General features: G+C 44.8%; 1 protein-coding gene across 5 annotated transcripts in view; it reads right to left on the bottom strand.

Annotated features, from left to right (window-relative positions):
• FAM107B (family with sequence similarity 107 member B) overlaps positions 1-23,776 on the bottom strand; it is a 209,733-nt gene that overhangs the window by 48,373 nt on the left and 137,584 nt on the right. The window contains exon 1 of one of the 5 annotated variants that reach the window (XM_081553585.1): positions 3,272-3,310. The exons of the other annotated variants lie outside the window; for them this stretch is intronic. The gene's annotated coding sequence lies outside the window, so the exon portion shown is untranslated. Of the gene's footprint in view, positions 1-3,271; positions 3,311-23,776 lie in introns of those variants that run through there. 5 annotated transcript variants of the gene reach the window in all.

Genomic DNA, 23,776 nt, shown 5'->3' on the forward strand with positions numbered 1-23,776 from the left:
GTCCTGAGATCCAAAAGTTTGAGAGCCACTAAGCTGGAGAATAAAGGGTCTCCTTAAACAAATAAACCTATGTAGTATTTTCTTCGCTTGTAACAAACTTCTACTGAAAATGAGACTTCTCCAAGACCTTTGATAGATGAGGAGTGTCTTTGTTGAATGGAATCCTTCCTCTTCTGGCCCACATTTAGTTTCTAAATAATCAGATCCCCAAATAGTTAATGTATTTCAACACTGTTACCAAACACTTTTTTATAGCAGATATTGCAAGGAAAACAGGACCCTGGGAAATCAAAGATATAGATCTCTGACCACAACTACCTCTCCACTCGTTGTTTAAAAAAAACAAAAAGAATAAATTATCGACACATCTGGGGTAAGAGCAGAGTGATTCAGAAGATGGTACCTGATACACACTTATCTTCACAGTTATCATCATCTGTTTTTACTTCCTCCTACCAAACTATACAAGCGATTCTGTCAACTCTGCAGAGTCAGCGACACATGCTCCCTCCCAACCACCAGGCCCAGAACCCGATGGAAATAAGAAAACACTCACTTAATGCCTGTTACAACTTTAGTTTCTAATCAGTCAAAAAGTCCAAAACTGTTATATCATTATAGATATTACTAGCATCTCCAGAAGAGGAATTCTTCTCTACCCTTGTCCTGTTTTTCAAAAACATATGTTTCTACAAAGGAACCACTCATAGTTTTTTTTAAAAAATCAGGTTGAAAATAAAAAACTCTTTCATTAAAATACATATTTACTGGGACTTCCCTGGCGGTCCAATGGCGAAGACTCCATGCTTCCACTTCAGGAGGCATAGGTTCAATCCCTGGTTGGGGAACTAAAAGCCCACATGCCCATGGCATGGTGAAAATGTTAATTAATTTTTTAAAGTAATTAATTAAAAAAACACTTATTGCAGGTGTAGCAGGTGCCCAGTTCACCAATACTGAGGACAAAACCAACTCCCTGCTCTCATGAGGCTCACATTCTAAGAGGAAAAGCAGACCCTTAACAGAGGAGGAGACATGATACGTGCTGGGTTTGAACAAGCAAAGCCCAGGAGGCCCTGAGAACAGGAAGATCATCCGGACGAAATACAGGCCCAGGGAAACCCCTTCACAGCCACGTGGAGGCACAGACCTCAAATACAAGATGGATCAGAAGAAGAGAGAGGGAGCTCATCAAGACAGGAGCATAGCAAAACCCGAGATCCAAACTCACCTGGGGGCATAGTGGAGCCGTTCGCCGAAACAGATGCTCTAAGATAAACAAGGTTGATCAGAGAGAACAGCGAGATCCCCACGAGACACATGGTGCTCAGAAGCCCGTAAAGCACACACCTGAACATATATAATAAAGGAAGCACTGGACATGGTGCTTGAGCTCGGGAGTCAGATACAGGCTGGGTGTGTAGATTTGGGAGCCCCAAATCCACAAGCAACCGAGGCTAAGGAAACCGCTCATATTACTCGTAGGGTGACAAAGGTGCCCGCCAAAACCCCCAAATACCAAAGGGAAGACAAAGAAGAGGTGACTGCAAAGGAGACCCAAGGGGAGGATCCAGAAAGAGAAGAGAAGGCAGGAGAGAGCAAGGTCTCAGCAGTTCAGTGACAAAATGTTTCAGAAAGCAGGATGTTTTCAGGGGTGGCCACTAATGTAGCTACCAAGAAACACGAACTTCTAAACCACCGTCCACGAACTTCTAAACCACCGTCCTTAGTTACAGAAAGAGAATTCGTCTATGAATGAAAGCTTTCAAAAGCTAAGCCATTATTACTTAAGTTGGCATGTATTGATGGCTATTGAAAATTTGGGGCTTTGTACATTTTTATTTTTATATTTATCATTATCATTCTGGCTACACCATGTGGCAGACAAGATCTTAGCTCCCTGACCAGGAATCGATCCCATGCCCCCATGCATTGGTGTTGGTGGTGTGTGTGTCTGTGTGTGATCTGTTTGTCTACATCAACATTACCTTGTCAGCAAATATCTGTGCACATCTAGGCGAGACAGGAGTGTGAAGTAGTAGGTAGCAAAACAAGTCAAAAACACTGTGGAAATTATGACACCACAATGAAGGACAGCATTTAAATCCCCTTGGGTCATTAGACAGGTATGAACAGAGACTGAAAATACTGTTTCCACAATGGACACCCAAAAAAGCACCCCCCACCAAGGAACAGGCAGCAAATTAAAACTAAGGCCTATCAGAGTATCTTGTTGCTATTTTCACAAGTTTGTACATCTTATACCCACAACCATCAGAGAGAAAGTGGAGATGAGAAGCAAAACAATTACAAAGCAAGTGAAATTTTGCTAAAATGAAGCACTTCAACACACACATCAGTCCTGTAATTTTCACTGGAGAGTCACATTGTACCAGAAGTGGAGATCTTCAAAGAAGCAGCACAATTTAATCACCAGGAGCACAGGCACTGGATGAAACATGGATAAAATAATGGAGACAAAACTTACTGAATGTTGAAAGATATTTTTAAAAGGTGAGCAAAGGGCAACTCATCCAGAGTTTGATAAGAGATGCTTGGGCATTTGAAGAAATTGTTGGGGAAAAAAAATTAGTTTACGACTGCAAGACAGCCTCTTACAGAGCTCTCTCCCTGGCAAAGACATGACATCCCAAACTATAACAAGACACGACTTTTTATTTAGTCTTGTATATGTCTGATGTTTTGTTAAACCCACTAGTTCAAGTTTACACATTTGAAGGACTATTCAATGACCCAGGGAAGATCTCAAGGTTTACTATGACCTCAGATATTCACATATTTATGCTTTCATCATGAACATTCAACATTTTAAAAGCCATCCTTCAGGAAGATAAAGTTTGCCCAGAAAATCACCCCACACGTGTTACCTATTCAAGGCATAAGCGACCACACATTATAGAGGATATATGTTAATCTCTTCGGAATCATTCAGGCTCCTCGTTCAAGGCAACAGATGAAAAGACCACAGTAGTAACGCACCTCCCAACAGCACTGCTTTTTTCTAGCGGTAAAAGCAAGGCACCCAGAACAAGAATTTACCACTACCTCTCCCCCACCAAGAAGCTCTCTTGTTGGAAATTTTAAAAATGAGAACTAAAGTTCAAAGGGAGTCACTGCAGCAACTTCAAAAAGCAGGAAAGTTTGCATACCCATCTCTGTGTGCAACTGCATGACTTCATCTGGCATAGAAACAAGAGCAAACAATGAAAAACAAACCGTCCGACCCTGGACCCTGGTACCGGTTACCAACCTTCCAGATGGAACACACTGTCTCCAGCAGCACATGTGCAGAAAAATATCTGCAGAGCTTGCAAGTAAATACCCTCTATACAGGCTAATTGAAACCTATCAAAGAAAGCAAACATTTCCCCCTAAGAATCAGCTCCCTCAATTAGTGGTATAAACACACACACACACACCCTGCAAACGCACTGGGATCTCTCTCACACACACACACACACACACCCCAAAATGCACTGGGATCTCTCACACACACACACACACCCCAAAATGCACTGGGATCACACACATACCGCAAATGCACTGGGATCACACACACACACACACACACACACACCCGTAAATGCACTGGGATCACACACACACACACCCCCCACAAATGCACTGGGATCACACACACACACCCGCAAATGCACTGTGATCTCCCCAGGTCAGCATGTGCACCATCCCCAGCCTGACATTCACACACCTTGATCACCCTTGATTCACCTTTCCAACTACTTATAATCCCCTTCCCAACGAGAGGGGGCTTCCCTGGTGGCTCAGTGGTGAAGAATCCACCTACCAATGCAGGAGACTCGGGTTTGAACCTTGGGTTGGGAAGATCCCCTGGAGAAGGAAAAGGCAACCCACTCCAGTATTCTTGCCTTGCCTGGGAAATCCCACGGGCAGAGGAGGCTAGTGGGCTACAGTCCAGGAGGTCGCAAAGAGTCAGACACAACTTAGTGACTAAACAACAACAACCCCAACTAACGGAGGTGGAATTCTAACATATTCTGTAACCCCCACAATCTCTGTAGCATCCAGGCTTTGAGACAATGCAAACCTATACTTTTAATGATCTTAATTCATGACATTACAGTCCACTCATGAAATATGTTGGGATGTTTCTATTTTGGGGGGAAGCGTTTAATACGGTGGGGGAAAAAAGCATCAGGGGAGGAGGGTCTTGAGCACTAGTCCCCATTCCATCCAAACACCTGAGTGACCTCTGGGCTGAAGGGTCTGTCCCTCTAAAACCAAGGAAATTTCCTTCTAGTGTTAGATTGCCGGTACTAACTTAGTAGGAAATACCAAATCCAGATCAAGACAAAGAGTGTGACACAACAGCCGCAGAGGCGTGAACAAGACATAACATCCCATGAGCTGACCTCAGCTCTGATCCATGGTCCACGTCAACTCCTACACCAAGCCCGCACCCCGAGGAGCTGCAGACTCTCCCAGGCACGCAGCCCCATCTCTCATTCCATGCCCTGAAGCAGGGAAGGACCCGAGAGAGACAGGAGAGACAAGTTCCAGGGAAAACCCTGAAAACTATTTACAAACAATGCTGTCTGACTCTCACTGGGCCCACCTGAATTCCTTCTAAGTATATCACTCTGGACGTGTGATGCTTAAAACAAACAAGGAGGCAGAGGTAACCTGCTCTTCGAGCTCCTATTTTTCCTAGCCCAACCCTCCCAAAACACAGGAAGCACTGCAGAGTTCTCTACATAACGAGTGCCATAGACCCAGGAGATGCTGAAGTGTTCTGCTCTACAGTGCCCGTAAAATCAGTATGGTTTAGTACAACACACACACACATACATTTCACAAAACAGTACTGATCCCTAATACAGGCAAACATTTCCTACTGTATGTTTTAAAATGCTGACTACGACCCACAGTATTAAAAGACAGATCCGTATCCGTCAACAGACAGATACGTTAACAAAATGTAGCGGATACATACTTTGGAATACTATTTAGCTTTACAAAGGAATGAAATTCTAACTCATGCTACAACATAGATGAACCTTAAAAATGTTAAGTGAAGTAAAAACAAGCCGCAAGACGACGAATACTGTGTGATCCCATGTAGTATGTGAAATACCTAGAGTCATCATTTTCACGAGGACAGAAAGGAAAGGGTGGGTACCGAGGCAGAGGGAGGGGGAACAGGGAGTTAGTGTTTAATGAGGACAGGGTTTCCATTTGGGGAAGATGAAGACAGTTCTGGAGATGGATGATAGTGATGGTTGTACAACAATGTGAATGTGCTGAATGGCACTGAACTAGTTATACATTCAAAAATGGTTAAGATGGTAAATTTTATATGTATATTTTATCACAGTAAGAAACAGAAGTGGGTTACCTGGGGACCAACAACTTGAGATGCGCCTACGAAAATGGGAGGGGGGAGTCTCCTGGGACTGCACTCCAGGTACATAGTGTCAGAAAATAGTTAAAGGCCAAGGGCATAGGATTAGGCCTGGCCTTGAAGTCACTGGCCTTTCATTCATTTTAATTCACTGAAAGGAAACACTAACCTGATCCTCCTATTTGGCCTCCCAAGATCCCGACTTCCTGACAAGCTGTTGTTGCTGTTCAGCCGCTCAGTCGTATCCGATTCTTTGCGACCCCATGGACTGCAGCACGCCAGGCCTCCCCGTCCCTCACCATCTCCCAAAGTTTGCCCAAGTTCATGTCTGTTGCTTCAGTGATGCCATCCAGCCATCTCACCCTCAGACACCCCCTTCTCCTTCTGTCCTCAATCCTTCCCAGCATCAGGGACTTTTCCAATGAGTCAGTTGTTCTCATCAGATGACCAAAATACTGGAGAGTCAGCTTCAGCATCAGTCCTTCCAATGAGTATTCAGAGTTGATTTCTTGTAAGACTGACTGGTTTCATCTCCTTGCTGTCCAAGGGACTCTCAAGAGTCTTCTCCAGCACCACAGTTTGAAGGCATCAGTTCTTTGGCGCTCTGCCTTCTTTACATGCCAAGATGGAAGCTCAGATCATGTATTCTGCAGAACACATTTCCCAAATGTTTCCCTCTGCCAGTTTGCAGAGACGACAAACCATTTGGTTATCCTCAGTGATTACGACCTAGCGTCCTCTTATCCCCTCCTGCTCTGCAAGTAGGAGAAGCCATCTCCCCTACCAGAAGGACACCTGGCAGTCCGCAGAGGCCTCGCCTGTGAGAGCAAAGCAGTGTCTCTGTGCTGGAAACTCTGGTTTCATGAACTTTCTGTTTCAGCGGTGGGGTGAGAGCAGGAAGAAGACGAGCAAGAAACCAGTGAGCAGACAAGGTGTCTGCAACACACCTGGGAAGGGAGGCATGTGGTCAGGTAAGAGGCTGCAGGTCAGGAGCTGGCTCTGGAAAGGGTGATAGAAAGGCTCAGGACCTGGGATGAGCTTTCCAGACAGCAGCTCCAGAGAGCCCGTCCAGGCCCGGGCAAGCGTGAGCTTGGCTTGTGTAGGAAAAACAGAAAAGAGGCCAGTGTGGCTGGAGCACACAGAAGAGGAAAGTGGCTGGAAACTAGGTCAGGGAGGCGGCAAGGCAAGGCCAGCTTCTGGTCGACTCTCTCACTTGTAGGAGCGGCTGATGAAGGTCTCTGAATTCCATACCACCAAACATGGTGGGACTCAACTGGCCTGAAAGATGCTAGAAGCCGCCTCCCCCTCCCCCCAGCCTGATAAAGTCATCAAGATGTCCCAGGGGACGTCTAACGCGGGCTTCATCTGCAGGGGCCCATAGCCGCAGTAGTTTTGTTTGTTTTTTGTTTTATTTATTTTGGCTGTGTCTTCATTGCAGCATGTGGGATCTTTAGTTACTGGATCTAGTTCCCTGACCAGGGATTGAACTCAGGCCCCCTGCATTGGGAGCATACAGACTTAGCCACCGGACCACCAGGGAAGTCCCACCGCAGTAGTTTTTAAATCAAAGGCCCAGGTAAGGAGATAGACCGTGGGGAGTTGAGGCTGATTGATTAAGATTGTGCAGGATGCTTTCCAGGGCTGACAGCTTCAGTTCAGGCACTCTGCTGCTGTAGTCTTGGTGACAACAGATAAAACTCTAGACACATTAAAATAAAACCCATCTCCAACCAAAGAACCTATTATCAACATCCTGTTTGCTACAAGTAACCCAAAGGATTCAGGTTTTCTAAGCCACTCCCAATTTTAAATATTCTTCTTTGTCAACCCCAGAAATGCATGCACGGTTCTCACACAACTCCTTCTGCTCATGATTGGAGGAAATATGGTGACCATACCTCTAGGAGATGGATAACAGTTCTAAAAACAGCACCAGAGTACTCAGGTTTATGTTACTATCAATACCCACATTTTTTAACATTGAACTGAATGCTAGCTGTATTATATGCAGGCACTCTGCAAGTATACTCGCTGTATTCTTGTAAAACTCCATGAAGTGTATACTATTATTATCCCCATTTTACTGATAAAGCTATTAAATAATAAACTGCAGGCCCAGAAGGTGGAACCAAGCAGCGTGATTGAGAGCCTCCGAATTCACATGACTTCTCTATTTAAAGAAACTGGACAGAGAAAAATATACATTAGACGGCAGTTATCCAGGCAGAGAGGGGAAGACATGTCCTTTTCCACTTAACTAATAGTGTGCTGTGGTTCATGGGGTCGCAAAGAGTCGGACACAACTGAGTGACTGAACTGAACTGAATAAGACAACCTAGGTCTTATTTAAGATCCAGAGTTAGGACTCTTTGGAGAAATGTATGTAACCCAGAACCAAACAGACTATATGGAAAGGATCTGCTATTAATTAACCACAAGTGACATGAAATGCAGAACCATGGAATCCACCAGAGAGCTCAGACAACAGGAGGCAAGCTCACCTTCCTGGGCAAGTAACCACCCACCGGCCCATGGCCCTTTTCCATTTTAATAAACTTTCATCTAGGGGCGATCACAAGCTGGCAGCACAGCTCTCTGCTTATTTTTTTAAAAAGGGGTCACAGAATTCGTGGCCTGACATGGCACTCCACCCAACTTGTAAAGATAGGGTGGGTGGAGATGCAGGAAGAAGACAAGGCCCCACCCAACCAACCGGCACATTTACTCGCCAACATCAGCTGTGAGAAGGATGGGGAGAAGTTCATAGAGGAAGTAATCAACCAACAGAAGCCAAGGAAAGGAAAACACACAGACACACAAGACCCTTCCACTCACTGGAAGGGTCTTGTGTATTTCCACACTGCAGTGGGACCCTCTGCAGTGTATGTATCACAAGGCTGATTCTTCTCAGGTTCCAAGGCCTGGGGATACAAACTAAAGTACAGGACAACACTTTCCCCTTAAAGGATCTGTTCTGTTGTTGCTGCTGCTGTTGTTGTTGTGTATGTGCATATGTCTGTCTGTGTGTGTTTCAGGGCAAGTCCTCTGCAGAGCGGGTTTCAAGCTCGGGAAATGTGGGGCCAAGTAAACATTGCTTTTAAAAGAAAACTCCAGGCTCCTCCTGCAGATCTCCGATGCTCACCCACACTGAGTCTGAAACAAAGTCTGACAGCAGAGGCCCAGCCTTCCTCCGGTGCTTTATGAACGTTGTGAAGCTGGCCCAGCCCCACTCAACAGACAGCCACACTCAGGGTCTGAATCCGGCGTCTGAGCCCAACCCAGAGCAGCAGTGGTTACTTAGGAAGAAGCCCTGAGCCTGAGTAGGATGAGATTAGGACAACAAGGTCCTGCCCTGGGAGTTTCCAATCAGAGATGGAAAAACGCTGTCCATGATCAAGTGACCACAGAGAAACCCAAAGATGCAGAAGTCCCTCCTGCAGGAGCGAGGTGCAGTTGGGGTCTGCTCTCTCAGCCCAGGGGCGGGGCACGCAAGCCCTCTGAGCCTTGCTCCCAATTCATCCCAAACAAAACTATCAAAGCACAAGACCCTATCAGATATTAATTGCTTGTCATCTCTCCTTCTGTGGAATACAGCTCTTATCAGAAGCACAGAGAACCCAGGGCAAAGGGAACAAGAAACATGCAGGGTGTGTTATCAACAGCCCCAGATGGCACCCTGGGCTCTGTTCCCCACCCCACCTACCTCCCCTCCCCCACACCCCAATGGCCAGACCTCAAACAAGCCTTTCCAAAATCGTTCTCATCAGGATGACCAGTAAAAGGACACAAAGCATCCTCCACCTCCTCTCCTCCTCCTTTCTTCACCAGTCCCTGCCACCAGGGTGCTACTGGGGGTGGGGCGCCGGCACCCAGGAAGCCCCAGGGAGAGAGCAGGGTCTCCTGAGGAGCTCCAGGTGAAGAGGTGCAATTAGATATGCTGCTGGTGCAACCGAGTGACAGTTTACAGCATTAGCGGATTGCTGCCCAAACAGAAGGAAAACCAAGAGAAAAGAATGCTGAAAAACAGAACATAATGCTAACACAGAACATTCTTCAGAGTTCAAACAAGGAGCAAAGAGATAGCAGCCAAGCTCCCTCAGTGAGGCAGGTAATAAACCTCAGGCTTACAGAGGAACTTCATGTCAGACAAAATTTTGATGGGGATTTTTTTTACGCACATAGCAAATACTTACCTGCAACTGAGGAAATATACAAAGGATGATGACATGATCTATCAACCAGACCAGTTCACTTTGAGCGTAGATGAAGGCTCTACTAAAGTTACACTGCGCAAAGACACAGATCAAGCTGCCTGCAGACGACCTAGGAGGTACCAGATGGGCTGCTCTCTTGCCATTCACTGCTGACCCTGGGTCCCTCTTTACTTGTAAGGCTCCCCTCATTCAGTGATCAGTTCCTGCACTTACAGGAGCCCACAACCAACAAATAAACAGAGTGAGAACCTTCATCCAGCATCCTTGGACTCCTGGCTATGGGTGACCTACTGACCCAATTCTCTGCTCTGATGGCTGGCTCAGATTCCTGACCCAGAGCTTCAGTCTCACTTCTCATCATATCCCCCCTACTTCACTTCCATCCTGAACCACTGAAAACCTTCCTTCTCTACAGAACTCATCTTTGTTTCTAAGATGCCTGCCTATAGGTCCTAAACCTCAGCTCACACAGGCTGAATGTCTGCATCTCCCCAAGAATCACTGCCGAAACCTTAACTCCCAAAATGATGGTATTCGGAGACAGGGCCTTTGGGAGGTGATGAGGCCATGAGGGTGGAGCCCTCACAAATGAGATTAGTGCCCTTACAAGAAAAGACACAAGGGGATCTCTGTTCGCCATGTGGGGATACAGCAAGACAGCCATCTGCAAACTAGGAAAGGGGCCCTCAATGAGACATCAAATCTGCCAGCACCTTGATCCTGGACTTCCAGCCTCCAGAACTGTGAGAAATACATGTCTGCTGTTAAGCTGCCTGGTCTGTGATGTTTGTTACCACACCCAAGCTGGCTCACAGCCACATCCACACCCTTGATCCCACTGGCCTCTCTGGCCCTTCATCCTCGGCTTCCTAACCCATCTCTCCAGCTACCTCTGCTTATACAACTAGCACAGCACTTCAGGTGCAGAAGGTCCATGAGAGTGGTAGGGCTGATGCAGGCACTCTGAACCTGTGGCAAACTCGAACTGGGTCCTAATGGAACTGAACTGTTTTGTTCCATCAGGTGGGTGAAAACAACCAGGTGTGATGTCACATCCAGACCTCAGTGTAAGGGGAGCAGACACAGGGAGGACACTGATGTCAGTTAGCACCTACCTGCAGGCACCATGCCAGGTGCTTTACCTGCAATATCTGCCTAAGACTCACATTGTAGAATCGAAAACACTGGGCTCACAAAGAAAAAAGAACTTACTTCCCAAGGTCTGTCTGACAGAAGGTTCATCTCTTTCTCAAATGCCAACATTAGAACCAACTGATGACAACCAACACTTGAAAAAAGACTTGCAGGGAATGGTGATGTGAGAAGCACTCTTCCAAAATCATGGAAAGAACTCATATATTTACTCTTATATAGTCTCATTTATTTACATTGAAAGACATCATATATTTATTCAACCCATAGGAAGTAGCTTAGCCTTAGAAGTCAAAATGTGGACACCAGACAACGTTAGCAAAGACAGTTCTCAGGTATTTAAATAAACACCATGGTTTCTACTTATGGTATAAGTAACTATTTTTTAATGTTGAACATTTTAAAGACTTCATATTAGAATGAATAAGAACATACACATCAAAAAAAAGAAAAGAAAGAAAGAGCTTTTTTTAGGATGACAGAACCATGTGAGGTTTTTCCTTAAAACATTGTGGCAGTGCAGAGCACACGGGTTTGATCCCAGGTCCTGGAAGACCCCACATGCAGGGCAACTATGCCCGTGTACCACAGCTACTAAGCCGGTGCTCTAGAGCCCGAGAACCACAACTACTGAAGCCCACACACCTAGAGTCCATGGTCCACAATAAGAGAAACCACTGCAACGAGAAAGCCCAGGCACCACAATGAAGAGTAGCTCCCACCTGCCACAACCAGAGAAAAGCCCAGGCAAACCAATGAAGACTCAGCAAGCGCACGCACACACACACACACACACATACACACAAAAACACATTATTCCTTTTCTGCAATAAAATCATCGCCAACATCCTAGGATGCCAGAAACTAGGATGTTTTCCCTTTTGTTTTTGCTCTTTTGTGGTGGCAAGTGCCAATCCATGGGGCCGACGGGGGTAGGCAAGGCATGTCAGAGCAAAGGAAGCTGTGCTGGATTAGCAATCAAGGGAAGACAGGTCTGGTCCTAGGTCTAAGTTAAGGAGACGTGTAAGATGTTGGGTCCTAGCTTCTCTGAGCACCAGCTTTCCATACAGAACTCCATATTCTGGAAGGCCTCAGCCCCCTTCAGAGCCTAAGGCTTACAGAGAACGGAGAGTGACACACTTGAGAGAAACAGTGGGATGTGCATTTAAAGAGGGCTATGAAATGAGTCCTCTGTGAGTAAAACGTAATTTATCTCCATTTAAAAAGTCATATTAATCCACATGGCGGTGGTAGAGAGAACATCTAACGTCTTACAATGACTGTGAAGAGGCTATAAAAAGGCAGCATTTGAAATGAGTCAGCACTGCACCAGGGTCCACCGAGAAGTCCATGCAAGCAGCATCTCCCAGGCTGTATCTGCAGGCGGCTTTGTTTCAAACACAAATGGAGAGAGGGGAGAAAAACCAGTGTTGGCTGAGCCCATCATTGCAGATTCAGCTGTATGTCTGACACAGGAAGCTCACGAAGAACTGCAATTTAGAAAAAAAATTCTACTCTGGGTATCTATACAGATAGCTGCAAAGCCAACTGGGTTTTTGTTCTATCACAAACTGTTTCAAGTCACCCATGGGCCAGGATACAAAACATTTCCAAGTGGAGATCTCCCTGGATGTTACCAGGGTCTCCACATTTCCGTGCTCCCTTATGTACTCAAGACAACACAGACCATCTCGTCAAAACGACACTTCTGCAGCACCCACACTAGGCTCTGTGGGGGCAGCACGGACAGAAACAAGGTGAGTCTTGTAGGCTTCAGAAATGAGAAGCTAACACTCAACACCAACACCCTCTCCCATTTCCAGAAGCAACGTCTCACTTCCATTGCTCCCTCTCCATCACCCTTCACACCCTTGCTCCCAAAAGCAGACCTGCTCCTGATGAAATCTCTGCCATAGGACTGCCTGGAATGTGACAGAATGAGGAAGAGGAGAGAGAGGAGGAAAAGGAGGAGGAGGAGAAGCAAGAGATGAGGAGGCTTTCAAGGAAGGAGCTTCTGCTTTCCAGGCTGGCTGCAAGGAAATGCCTTGGTAAGGTTTTCTAGAACTTAAAGCTTAGGTGGTTTTTTTATTTATTTGTTTTTAAGAATGCTCAAAGGAACTTTTTAACCTTCCCAAACTCTTTTAAATGCTGAGTAGTCAAGTCATTTATTGTTTTCCGTTGACCATATTTACACATTAGAGTTGGTGGGTTTAATATAAATCTTTAGAGTAAATGGAAAGCCATGGATGGAAAAGCAATGTTTATGGGTTGTTAGCAATAATTCCTTTAATAAGGAATAATAAAGTTAAAATAATAATAGTGATAAAGAGGAGGAAGAAGGAAGGAAGAAAAGAAGAAAGGGCTCAAGTAAAAGGCAGAACCAGAGGGTGAATAAACACACCTTTTCTCTAACGAATATACAGTCATCCCCCAGTATTAGCACAGAAGGTTTCCAGGACCACCCCGGATACCAAAGTCTAGATAAGATGATCTCTTGATCTCTAAGGCTTCCTCAAGCTCAAGCCCTTTGTGACAATGCAGGGCAGTTTCTAATTTCAAATTCTTCTAGGTTTCCAGTTGTCACACCTTTATGATGTACTGGTCACAGCTATGATTTATTTGATACCAAGATGTGCAAGATCCTTAGATGAAGTATTTGCATATATAACCTAAGAGCATCCATCCTCCTGTACATTGTAAAATCATCTCCGGATTACTTATAATACCTAGTACAATGCAAATACTATGTAAATAGTTGTACACACAATATAGATGTTTTACAAATAATTATCAGAATGCCACAAATTCAAGCATTTTAGAACCTTCTGGAATTTATCAAAAGTTGGTTGAATCCACAGATTCAGAACCGGCAGATACAGAGGCCTAAGTCTATCTGAGTTCTATGTGATCTTGGATAAATTATTGACGGTCTCTAGGCCTCAGTGTCCTCCGCAGTATAATACAGTCAATTAAAGCCCTCCATCCCAGGATGAGGATCCCATAAACGATGCACAGAGAGCACTTAGCAGGTGTGTAAGAAACACCCACGTGTTACTGACCGTTAGTGTGGGGTGAGTTCCAGTTCAAGTCAACCACTAATGAGCTATGTGGTTTCAGGTAAGGTAGTTAACATATCTGAGTGTTGGTTTATTCACCAAAAAAAATGACTCTAAATGAGATGATCTCTTGATCTCTAAGGCTTCCTCAAGCTCAAATCCTTTGTGACAACGCAGGGTAGTTTCTAATTTCAAATTCTTTTAGGTTTCTAATTGTCACACCTTTATGATGTACTGACCACAGCTACAATTTATTTAATACCAAGTGTCAGGTCACAGGCACAACTCCTAACCATGAGACTGTGCCTGTGGAAATCCTAGAACCTGCTTTATGAATATCCTTTTCACACTGTAGTTTCCAAGAACATATGGCTCACATGGTAAAGAATTTGTTTGCAATGCAGGAGACCTAGGTTTGATCCCTGCGTTGGGAAGATCCCCTGGAAAAGGAAATGGCAACCCACTTCAGTATTCTTGCCTGGAGAATACCATGGACAGAGGAGTTTTGCAGGCTACAGTCCACGGGGTTGCAAAGAGTCAGACACAACTGACTAACACACTTACTTACATGCTGGCAAAAGGCGAGCATGCCTACGGCAGGAGGAAACAATATATTTCCATCCCAGGGCCCTTCAAATGTTGGGTATGTCCCCAAATCATATTGTTGTTGTTCCAGTGGCCCCTGGCAGTGACGGAGCACACATATATTAAATTCATTTGCTATAACCACCCTCCTTTAAAAGGAACTCCCAATTACTTCCTGCTACACACATTGCAATAATCCATCCTTTCCGATCTTAACAATGAAGTCGAAAGTTGCCAGCAGAGGTCCATTTTTCTTCCATCTAGGCAGAACCGAAACTCAACTATTTCAGATGTGTCATTTGCCTCCTGTATTTTTAAACTCATCAATGGCTTACATCTTCTCTTATAAGGAAAGATGAGGTATAAATGTCCTTATGTGTCAGGAAATTTTAGATGATTAATGAAGAAGATAATCTATCATGGTCTACACCATCATGTGGAATTCTAATTTATAAACCCATGTCATAATCTCTTAATTTTTAGGTGATGGTCAAGCACCCAAGTTAGCAAATACAGACAGAATTTTTTATGTTGCTGCTAAATAAAATCAACCTGGCACAGTAACATGGGCTTCCTTGGTAGCTCAGCTGGTAAAGAATCTGCCTGCAAAGCAGGAGACCCCAGTTCGATTCCTGGGTTGGGAAGATCCACTGGAGAAGGGATAGACTACCCACTCCAGTATTCTTGGGCTTTCCTGGTGGCTCAGCTGGTAAAGAATCCACCTGCAATATGGGAGACCTGGGTTCGATCCCTGGGTTGGGAAGATCCCCTGCAGAAGGGAACAGCTACCCACTCCAGTATTCTGGCCTGGAAAATTCCATGGACTGTATAGTCCATGGAGTCACAAAGAGTCGGACACCACTGAGTGACTTTCATTTTCACAGTAACATTCATAAAAGATTGTACAAATGGAAATTAGCTCTAATGTCTGGAAGTATTCGCTATGCTTGGATAAAGCCAAGCCAATCATTGCTTCCCTACTGATTATCTAGCCATTTTCAAATAGACACCCTGGCTAGTTTAAGTTTCATCTCACACTCACTAATATGTTCATTAAGACAAGAAGAATCAGCAACCTCTCATGAAATAATCAATTCAGGCAACAGTTCCCAGTGGATGCTAACAGACCCTTGGAGAAAGATTGATGAGAAAATTTACAGTGAAAGGATTAAGCTGCCACTACATGAACCCAATGATTAACCTCAGCATCACTACAAGGGAGAAAACCAGGTATTGTCCTGAGATAATGGAACATGAAGTATACAACACCGTCAACAAACTAATCTTGCCCCCAAAAGCTGAATATAAATATATGAAAATTAATAAACAGAAACCTCATTTAAAATGGAATCAGGAGGCCAGAAGGGTGAGTTCTCAGGCCCCATCACTCTAGGTCAACTGCAGACCCAAAAGGAAAAGAGATACCTTTGTATCTCCAACACAAAGGTTATTACTTTATTACCCAGCAGGAGGAAGGAAGGATTTCTCTTTGCCCAGTAACAGCCCAGCCAATGAGAGACTGTCACACGTCAGCCAATGAAAAGCCACAACACTCTGAACTCCCAGTTTCCGCCAACGGACTCTTTGTTTATAACCACCCCTCTCAACTCTCACTTCTCCTCTATAAAAGAATGTTTCTCTCCTTTGTTCTCTGGACTTACCTATGGTTCACCATAAGCTGCAGGTCCCAAATAAACCCATTTTGCTGTAAAATTAAGTGGTTGCTTTATTGTTTTATATCAACAAACTAACTCAAGCTTTAGTGCTAATTTCCAGGTTACAGAAATACAGAGACTAGTGGAAAATGTTTAAAGAGAAAACTCTCAGTCAAATCCAGAATGTGGGACATTCTATAAGACAACTGACTTGCTTCTTCAACAAAGCAATAACTTAGGGAGAACAGGATGGGGAGAAGAGCTGTTCTAGAGTTGAAACTACACGAGGCATATCAAATGCAATGTGCAGGCTTTGTTCAGATCCTGGTATGAAGAAATCAACTACTAAAAGACATTCTTAAGCCAGTGAGGGGTGAAATCAATGTGGGGAAGATGGAGAGTCCTACAAATTCCTGGGCTGCCCCACTCCTTGCCTTCTGATGCTCTGAAACTGCAATTCAGCCACTCCCCAACTGAAAGGGCAGGGCCCACGAGCAGACACTGAGCCACAGATGGTGAGGCCATACCCCACTCTGCACAGGAAGGGAAACTTTTGGTAAGAAGGCTCAGAAGATCTTGGTTGGTAGAACAAGAGTATGTATGGTAATCTAGAGAGAATTTTACAGGTTTCTGAGCACCATTTCTGCCAACAGGATTCTAGCAGTTGTGAACTTCATTCGAAACCCATTCATGTGAAAAGAGTAAAATCAACGCTCTGAGCAGAGAGGTCAGCATTTGAAGCAAGCAGGGTACCTATGAAATGGGAAAGAAACAAGATGAACACCCAAGTGGTAATGCAGATTTTGCATTCTTGAACAAGACTCCACCCTAGCAGCTAGTCCCTGGAAAGTTTTGGTTTTGTGTAGTTTGCAGGTCTTTTTTTTTTTCTTCAAATAATTGAGATAGATGGGACCTTCCCTGGCAGTCCAGTGGTTAGGGCTCTGTGTTTCCACTGCAGGGGGCACAAGTTCAATCCCTGGTCAGCGCATTAAGATTCTGCAAACCACACTGTGTGGCCAAATAATAATTATTTTATTATTATTATTGAGGTAGAACGTACATAAACTGCTCCAACCATTTATATCTCCTGCAATTTAAATTTTATTTGGTTTTGCTGCCCAGCACCACATCCCCTCTCAAGGCTACTGCCAGTCGGAAGCAAGTCTTGGAATGCAAACAGAAACAAGTGGGAGCCTGTTTCCAGCCTCTGAGCTCTGTGTGCTGGCAGCCTGCACAGCTGAAGCAAGCTGTCTAGCCGGGCAGAGAGTGAACTTAAACAGTGTGATGGCAACTAAAGACCAGGCTCCTTTACTGCATTTTTTAAAGTCTCTCCCTCTGCTCCCAAATCCTAACACTCTCTTCTAGCTGAAGTCATGAGAGTTTTTTTAACCTGCCACTCCTTGGAACGGCCCAGTGAGTCTGCAACAATGGTTGTCCCCATCTGCTAAATTTTCAAGATATGGCATTTCACTGGTTAATCTTTTTCAAAAAGAGTACAGTGCCCTCTGGTTTTAATGGCAGGAAGAGATTAGATTAACACAGATTCAAAGAAAATCTTTTTAGATCAAAACTTAATCCTGTTGAATTTTTACTATTAAGATCAGGTTTTCTAAAATAAAAAATCACCTTTCTTTGTTTGCTATTTTGAACTAGTAAACTGGAACTATAATTTAAAATCCCTAAAAATGAAAGCTATACTACACTTACAGAGTTAGTTTAAAGATACTATAATTCCATTTTAAAAAGTTAGGAAGCAGTGACACCAGTAAAAAGTGCCTTACCAGAAACCAAGGGCAGAATCTCATGCAAAGTTAGTCCTTAGTCCAATGAGGTTATCACTTATCATGGCTAAATTATATAACTAGCTCTTACCAAGCTACTTGATAACCTTTTAAAATATAAGTATAGACAGAAAGATATGAAGTGTTTAAAATTCTTCTCAAAACTTTCAGCCATCTGTGATGTACAAAGAACTCCTCTACAATGGGGAAGACAAAATCCTCCAGTATGAACCATATGTGAATTGGAGAAAATACTGTTTAAATACAGAATTGTTACACCGAGGGGAAAATATATCAATATAAACATATAATGATATAAACATTTTGAAAAATGCATGATGCCTAATTAAATTCCACCCACTAATAAGACGGTAACAGCCTTGAGAAACTTCATACCCAAAAAACTGCGCTTCTGGTAAACATAATATTGAAGACACAACTCAAACACACAAGCTCTGCCTAATGACATAACTATGTGTTTTTAATTTGGTGCCATCCTCACATCATACCTAAGAAAGTTCTTTCAAAAATGGATCACTTTAAGACGTCATCATTTCCATGCAAGGATGCCCAAATTAGAATGCAGTATAAATGTCCTCCTTAAAAGTACAGTTTTAGATTGACCTGGCAAGTGCATTATTCCACCTGGGATTCCAAGCCCTTCCTAAGGCTAAGAAGTCAGAAGTTTCATCAACACAGCTAAGTGACTGTGGCGTCGTGGCCAACAGGAGGCAAGGCCAAAGTCTGATCCCAGCTCTTAGAACCTGGGGCAAGCTTTTTCATCTCTCTAGGCTTACTTCTCGTCCTTTGTAAAACACTAACACTAATGGCACCTCCCTCGTGGCATTTCTTGGAAGACCACAGAATATAATGAACGAAACCACACCTGGCACAATCAGAAAGGCGTGCCATCATTACGTTTATCATCATCTGAAGGCCCATCTCCACGGAAATCATTCTCATCAGCACAGACCACCTCTTTCTGACCAAGGCAAAGAATGTTCCTTAAGACCAGAGGCGTTGTGCCACTATGGATGAGCCTCAGAAACTCTCGGCTAAACGAACAGAACTGGACACAAAAGGCCACGTAGTGTATGATTCTCTGTGTAGGAAATTTCTAGAAAAGGCATAACCTTAGAGACAGAAGCTCAATGGTTGCCTGAAACTAGGGATGGAAATAGAAAGTGACTAGAGTCAAAAACTGGATGGAGTGATGGCTGCTCAACTGTACAAAACTTACTAAAACTTACAGAACTGTACACTTATCATGGGGGAAGCGAATGGTATATAATCGACACCTCAATAAGGCTGTAATGGAAAAAAAAGAGAGAGACACGTTTTCAGTGTTTGCACAGGTCCTTTCTCACCGGTCTACTATGATAGTAAATTCAGATACTTTGCTGAGCACAGCAAAACAGCTGAGAATGCAAGGTTGGGGTAAGGACTAGACCTGGATCCTAATCCTGACTCGGCTTCATCTTACAGCCAACTTGTTACTTCTCTAACCCTCAGTTTCCACATCTGTGAGATGGGAAGCCTAAAACAGCATTCATTTCAGAGGCTGTTTGTACGCATTGATAATCCTCTCCCAGGTCTCCCAGATCAATAAACGGTGTCAACCTTCACCCAGGGGCTGAGGCTAAACACAGACGTGTCATTCATGACTTCTCTCCTCTCCTGTTATTAGCTCCAACCCATGATCAAGTCCTGATAGCGCCACCTTCAAAATATTTCAGGATCCAACCAACCACTTCTCACCAGCTCTATCCCAGTCCCCAGGACTCACAAAAACCTCCCATGGGTCTTCCTGCCTCCACTCTGGCCTTTGCAATCATGGCTACAGGGGGATATTTACAAAGCACAAGGCCAAGCTCCACCACTTCCTGCTCAGGACCCTCCCCTGGTCCCCACTGGCCTGCATGCCCACGTGATGACTGCCTCCAGCCCCTGGGTTGTTATCTATACTTGCCTCTGCACAGACAGATGCAGGCCCGCCTCTGCTCCTGCCCCTTAACCTGATTTCTTTACAGCACCAACAGGGCTCAGAAGCACATCATCTGTGTCTGCCTTATATTCTGTCTTCCCGCAAGAAGAGAAGCCCCATGCAGGCAGAATTTTGCCCCTCCCATCCACACGCTCCAGAGTTTGGCACAGGGTCTGGCATGGAGAAAAATTCATTAAGTATTTGCTGAAGGAATAAAGAGCTCTCATAAAGCACTTAGCACAACACCTGCCAGGAAAGAAGTGCTCAAGAACTGTTAGTTGGTAATAATGAAAATATTTATTATAATTACATTTCACAGATGAGAATATGGAAGCCCTCCTAGGTTAACTGCCTAAGCCAGTCAGATGCTAAGTCTGACAGGGTAGTACACGTCCATGGTGCCTCCCTCCACAAGCACAGAATAACTGATGCTCCCTCACTCCCATCCCACAGCAGGAACACAAAGGGTGATGCAGCCAGTCCTGCTCTCCCTTCTGTGCCCTGCCTCCCCTCACCTTCAAAGAGTCACCTGATCCTGGGAGGAGGCCAGCATGATACTGAACCCCAGAGCAGCCCCAGAAATGATGACTGATCATCCTGAGCGTGCCAGTAGGTAAAATGAAGACAGGTTTCCACCTCTCCCTCAAGACCACTCTAAGAAGTAGGCAAGGCTGATTATCTTCATATAGATGAGGAAGTAGAAAAAAAGAGAAATAAATGACCTGATAGGAAACCATTAATGATGAACTTGGGCCCAGGATTCTGAACATTTTAAAACACTAGGCCTCTCTCTTTCCAACACACTGGGCATCTGGGAAAAAACGAAAGGAAGACAAAGAAGCCTGATCACAGCTTTATCTATTTTAAATGACATGACAATGTAAGGGAATAGAACGTTCAAAAGAAAGTGTTTCTATACTTGTGTGTGTGTGTCTGACTCTTTGCGAACCCATGGACTGTAGCCCACCAGGCTCTTCTGTCTATGGGGTTCTGGAGGCAAGAATACTGGAGTGGGTTGCCATTTCCTTCTCCAGGGGATCTTGCTGACTCAGGGATCCAACTCACGTCTCCTGGTCTCCTGCATTGACAGGCAGATTCTTTACCACTGAGCCACCTAGAAAGCCCCCTTCTATACATATCCACAATGGCATTAACTTCCTCCAGCACAAGGACATGTTCATACCTCTCCATGAGACACTCAGAAACAACTGATTATTTATACTGCAGGAGTTCATAACATGACTGCATGGTTTTGTAAACTGATGAGCATGGATCACGCCCAGGTGCCTGAAAAACCAGGATGAAATGTGAGTTTAACCTGAATGCTCACTGAGTGCACTCTGTGTTACATATACTAACAATCACACAGAAAAGCTGACACCATGGGATCACAGCCTCTCTCCTAGACACGTGAATATGACACTTTATAAAGGGTGCCAGAATCTGTGACCAAGAATAGAATAAAACACACTGTTTCTAATAGCAAAGCCAGGTTATCTTTAAAACACTCCTGAAGGCGTGAAGGCATCCTGAAAGGTCAGATGAAAAGGGATAAAGTCCTTCACCCCTCGCCTCCTCTCACTGGTGTCCCTCATCAGCATCTTGGCACCACTGCTGTCACCAAAAATCTGTGTGTGATTACACAAGAGCCTAAACACCCATGGCCAGCCATGTCTCACAGACTGTGTTTTAGGGCTTCAGGCCCTTGAGGTAGATCTTACCAAGTGCATCTCACAAACAAGAGCACTAGAGCTCCAGGGGCTCTGTGACTTGTGGAGCTCATGAAACTGGGTGTGTGTGTGTGTTTAGTTGCTCAGTCGTGTCCGACCCTTTGCGACCCTATGGACTGTAGCCTGCCAGGCTCCTCCTCTGTCCATGAGGATTCTCCAGGCAAGAATACTGGAGTGGGTTGCCATGCCTTCTTCCAGGGGATCTTCCTAACCCAGGGTCTCCCACATTGCGGGCAGATTCTTTACCATCTGAGCCATCAGGGAAGCCCAAGAACTCTGGACTGGGTAGCCTATCCTTTCCCCAGCTTATCTTCCTGACACAGGAATTGAACCGAGGTCTCCTGCATTGCAGGCAGATTCTTGAGCAGCTGAGCTACCTGGTTCTAACTCAGATGTGTCTGGCTTCAAAGCTCCAAACCGTTCCCCTACAGCACATGCATTAACATGCCCCGTTCCCCAATTCCACTCCTCTCGCCCAGGGCTGGTACCAAGCAGGGCTGTACCCCATAGATGCTTCATTATAATACCCTCGGCACTGACATCAGAGAACAAGGTAAGAAAATCCTCCAGACAACACATACCTACAACCCACCAAGATTTGGACAGCTGGTCTACCTGCACTTTTTTTCCCCCTATCTTTCACCTCGGCTCTACAATCTTTCATTTAAGACTTCCCCATGAAACAATTGCTAAGGGTTTATAATTCAGTAGTACATCCAGGAATAGCATGCAGACAGCCCATACATAGGTCATGCTGTTTTCATGGCTCTGAGGGTGGAGCTTTTTTTTTTTCACACTGCAGAACTCCAAGATTGTGCTGTCTATAAGGAACATCACTGTCACCAAACTATGCCTCCTTCCCACCTCCCCAAGCACACGAGGTACAGACTATGGCTCTGACCAGCTGCTTGACCTTAAATGCAACCCTTGGTAGAACTGCAGAGTTCACAGAAGAGTTCACTCATGTCAAAGTGACAGTCCTTCTTTTTCGGCATCGCTCCCCATTTTCCTTCCTACAGCTCACCTGAGTCTGAAAGGTCTTCTTAAATAAGTCCTCCCACAATTCCCCACAAAGCCCTCTCTCATCTTTTCAATAGTAATAGAACCTGGGGTGGGCACAGATGTAGTTGGTCCTGTCTCCCCCCACCACGTAACACTAGCCCTCAGGTCCTGGGAATCCCTCAGACCTGCTGGGACACCACGTCCGCACCACAACTGGCTTGCAGGTTTACCTTCAGCGAGAACATTAAGAACAAGACCTTGGTTTCCCAGTCCCTCCTCAATTTTGCACCAGATAGTGTCCCAAACCCTCAGCCAAATTCTAGACACAACTGAACTGTCTTCTAAATCTATTCCACCAAGCTCCTATCACCAAGCTCTCAGCCTTGGGTAAATCACACTCAGTTCCCACCCCATACACTTCACCCACAGTTCAGAAACTGAATCCTACAGGGTGAGCTGGGATTTACACCATTCTTTTTGAGATACCTTAATTCACAAAGCTTCCCTTCTCTTCTCTTAACATCATGGTCATTAAACACAATGTTTGCGCGATTTTACTCAATTCTTTAAATACTTTCCTCTCTTACCCTGCCAGGTGGACAGGGGCCCAATGGGACTTGTCAACTGCAGTATGCCCAAGGCAAGGGCAGTGCCAGCACAAGGGAAGAGCTAAGAAAATGTCTGTTCAATGAAGGAATGAACAGAAAACAAAGCATCCCCAATTAGCCTTAGAAATAGCCTCTTGTCCATTCACCAGGACTAAGTGGCAGCTGACCAATGATTTTCTCTCTTTTACTGACAGGGTCCTGGAATCAGCAGCATCAGATGCGATAAAAGCGTGAATCCTTTTCAGGGGAGTTTCATGGGTACATTGCATAAGGAAAGGTTTACAGTTCAGATGGATGGGGCCCAGCACTTCTTGCACAAGAAGGAGAAGGGGAGAAACTGGTTTGCTTCACAAACGAAGAGCAAAACTAGGCCAAGCCTGGACAAGGAAATTACGTGAGGAAACGCAATGAAGTCTCCTCAGGTCATTCCAGCACTAAGTGGCCCCGGGCTGTGCACACAGATTCCTCTGTTGCACAGTTCTCTCCCTGCACGAGGGGAGCCCAAAGTGAGATGCAAAAACGGGTCAGTGCTCACGGCTACTTTCTCCAGACTTAAAAAAGCCTGACAAGTTCATATCTCTCAAGATATCCGGGGATTTCAAAAATGC

The sequence above is a fragment of the Giraffa tippelskirchi genome, chromosome 13 (assembly GCF_054371585.1).
Source record: "Giraffa tippelskirchi isolate mGirTip1 chromosome 13, T2T-mGirTip1v1.2.pri, whole genome shotgun sequence".
Lineage (NCBI taxonomy): Eukaryota > Metazoa > Chordata > Mammalia > Artiodactyla > Giraffidae > Giraffa > Giraffa tippelskirchi.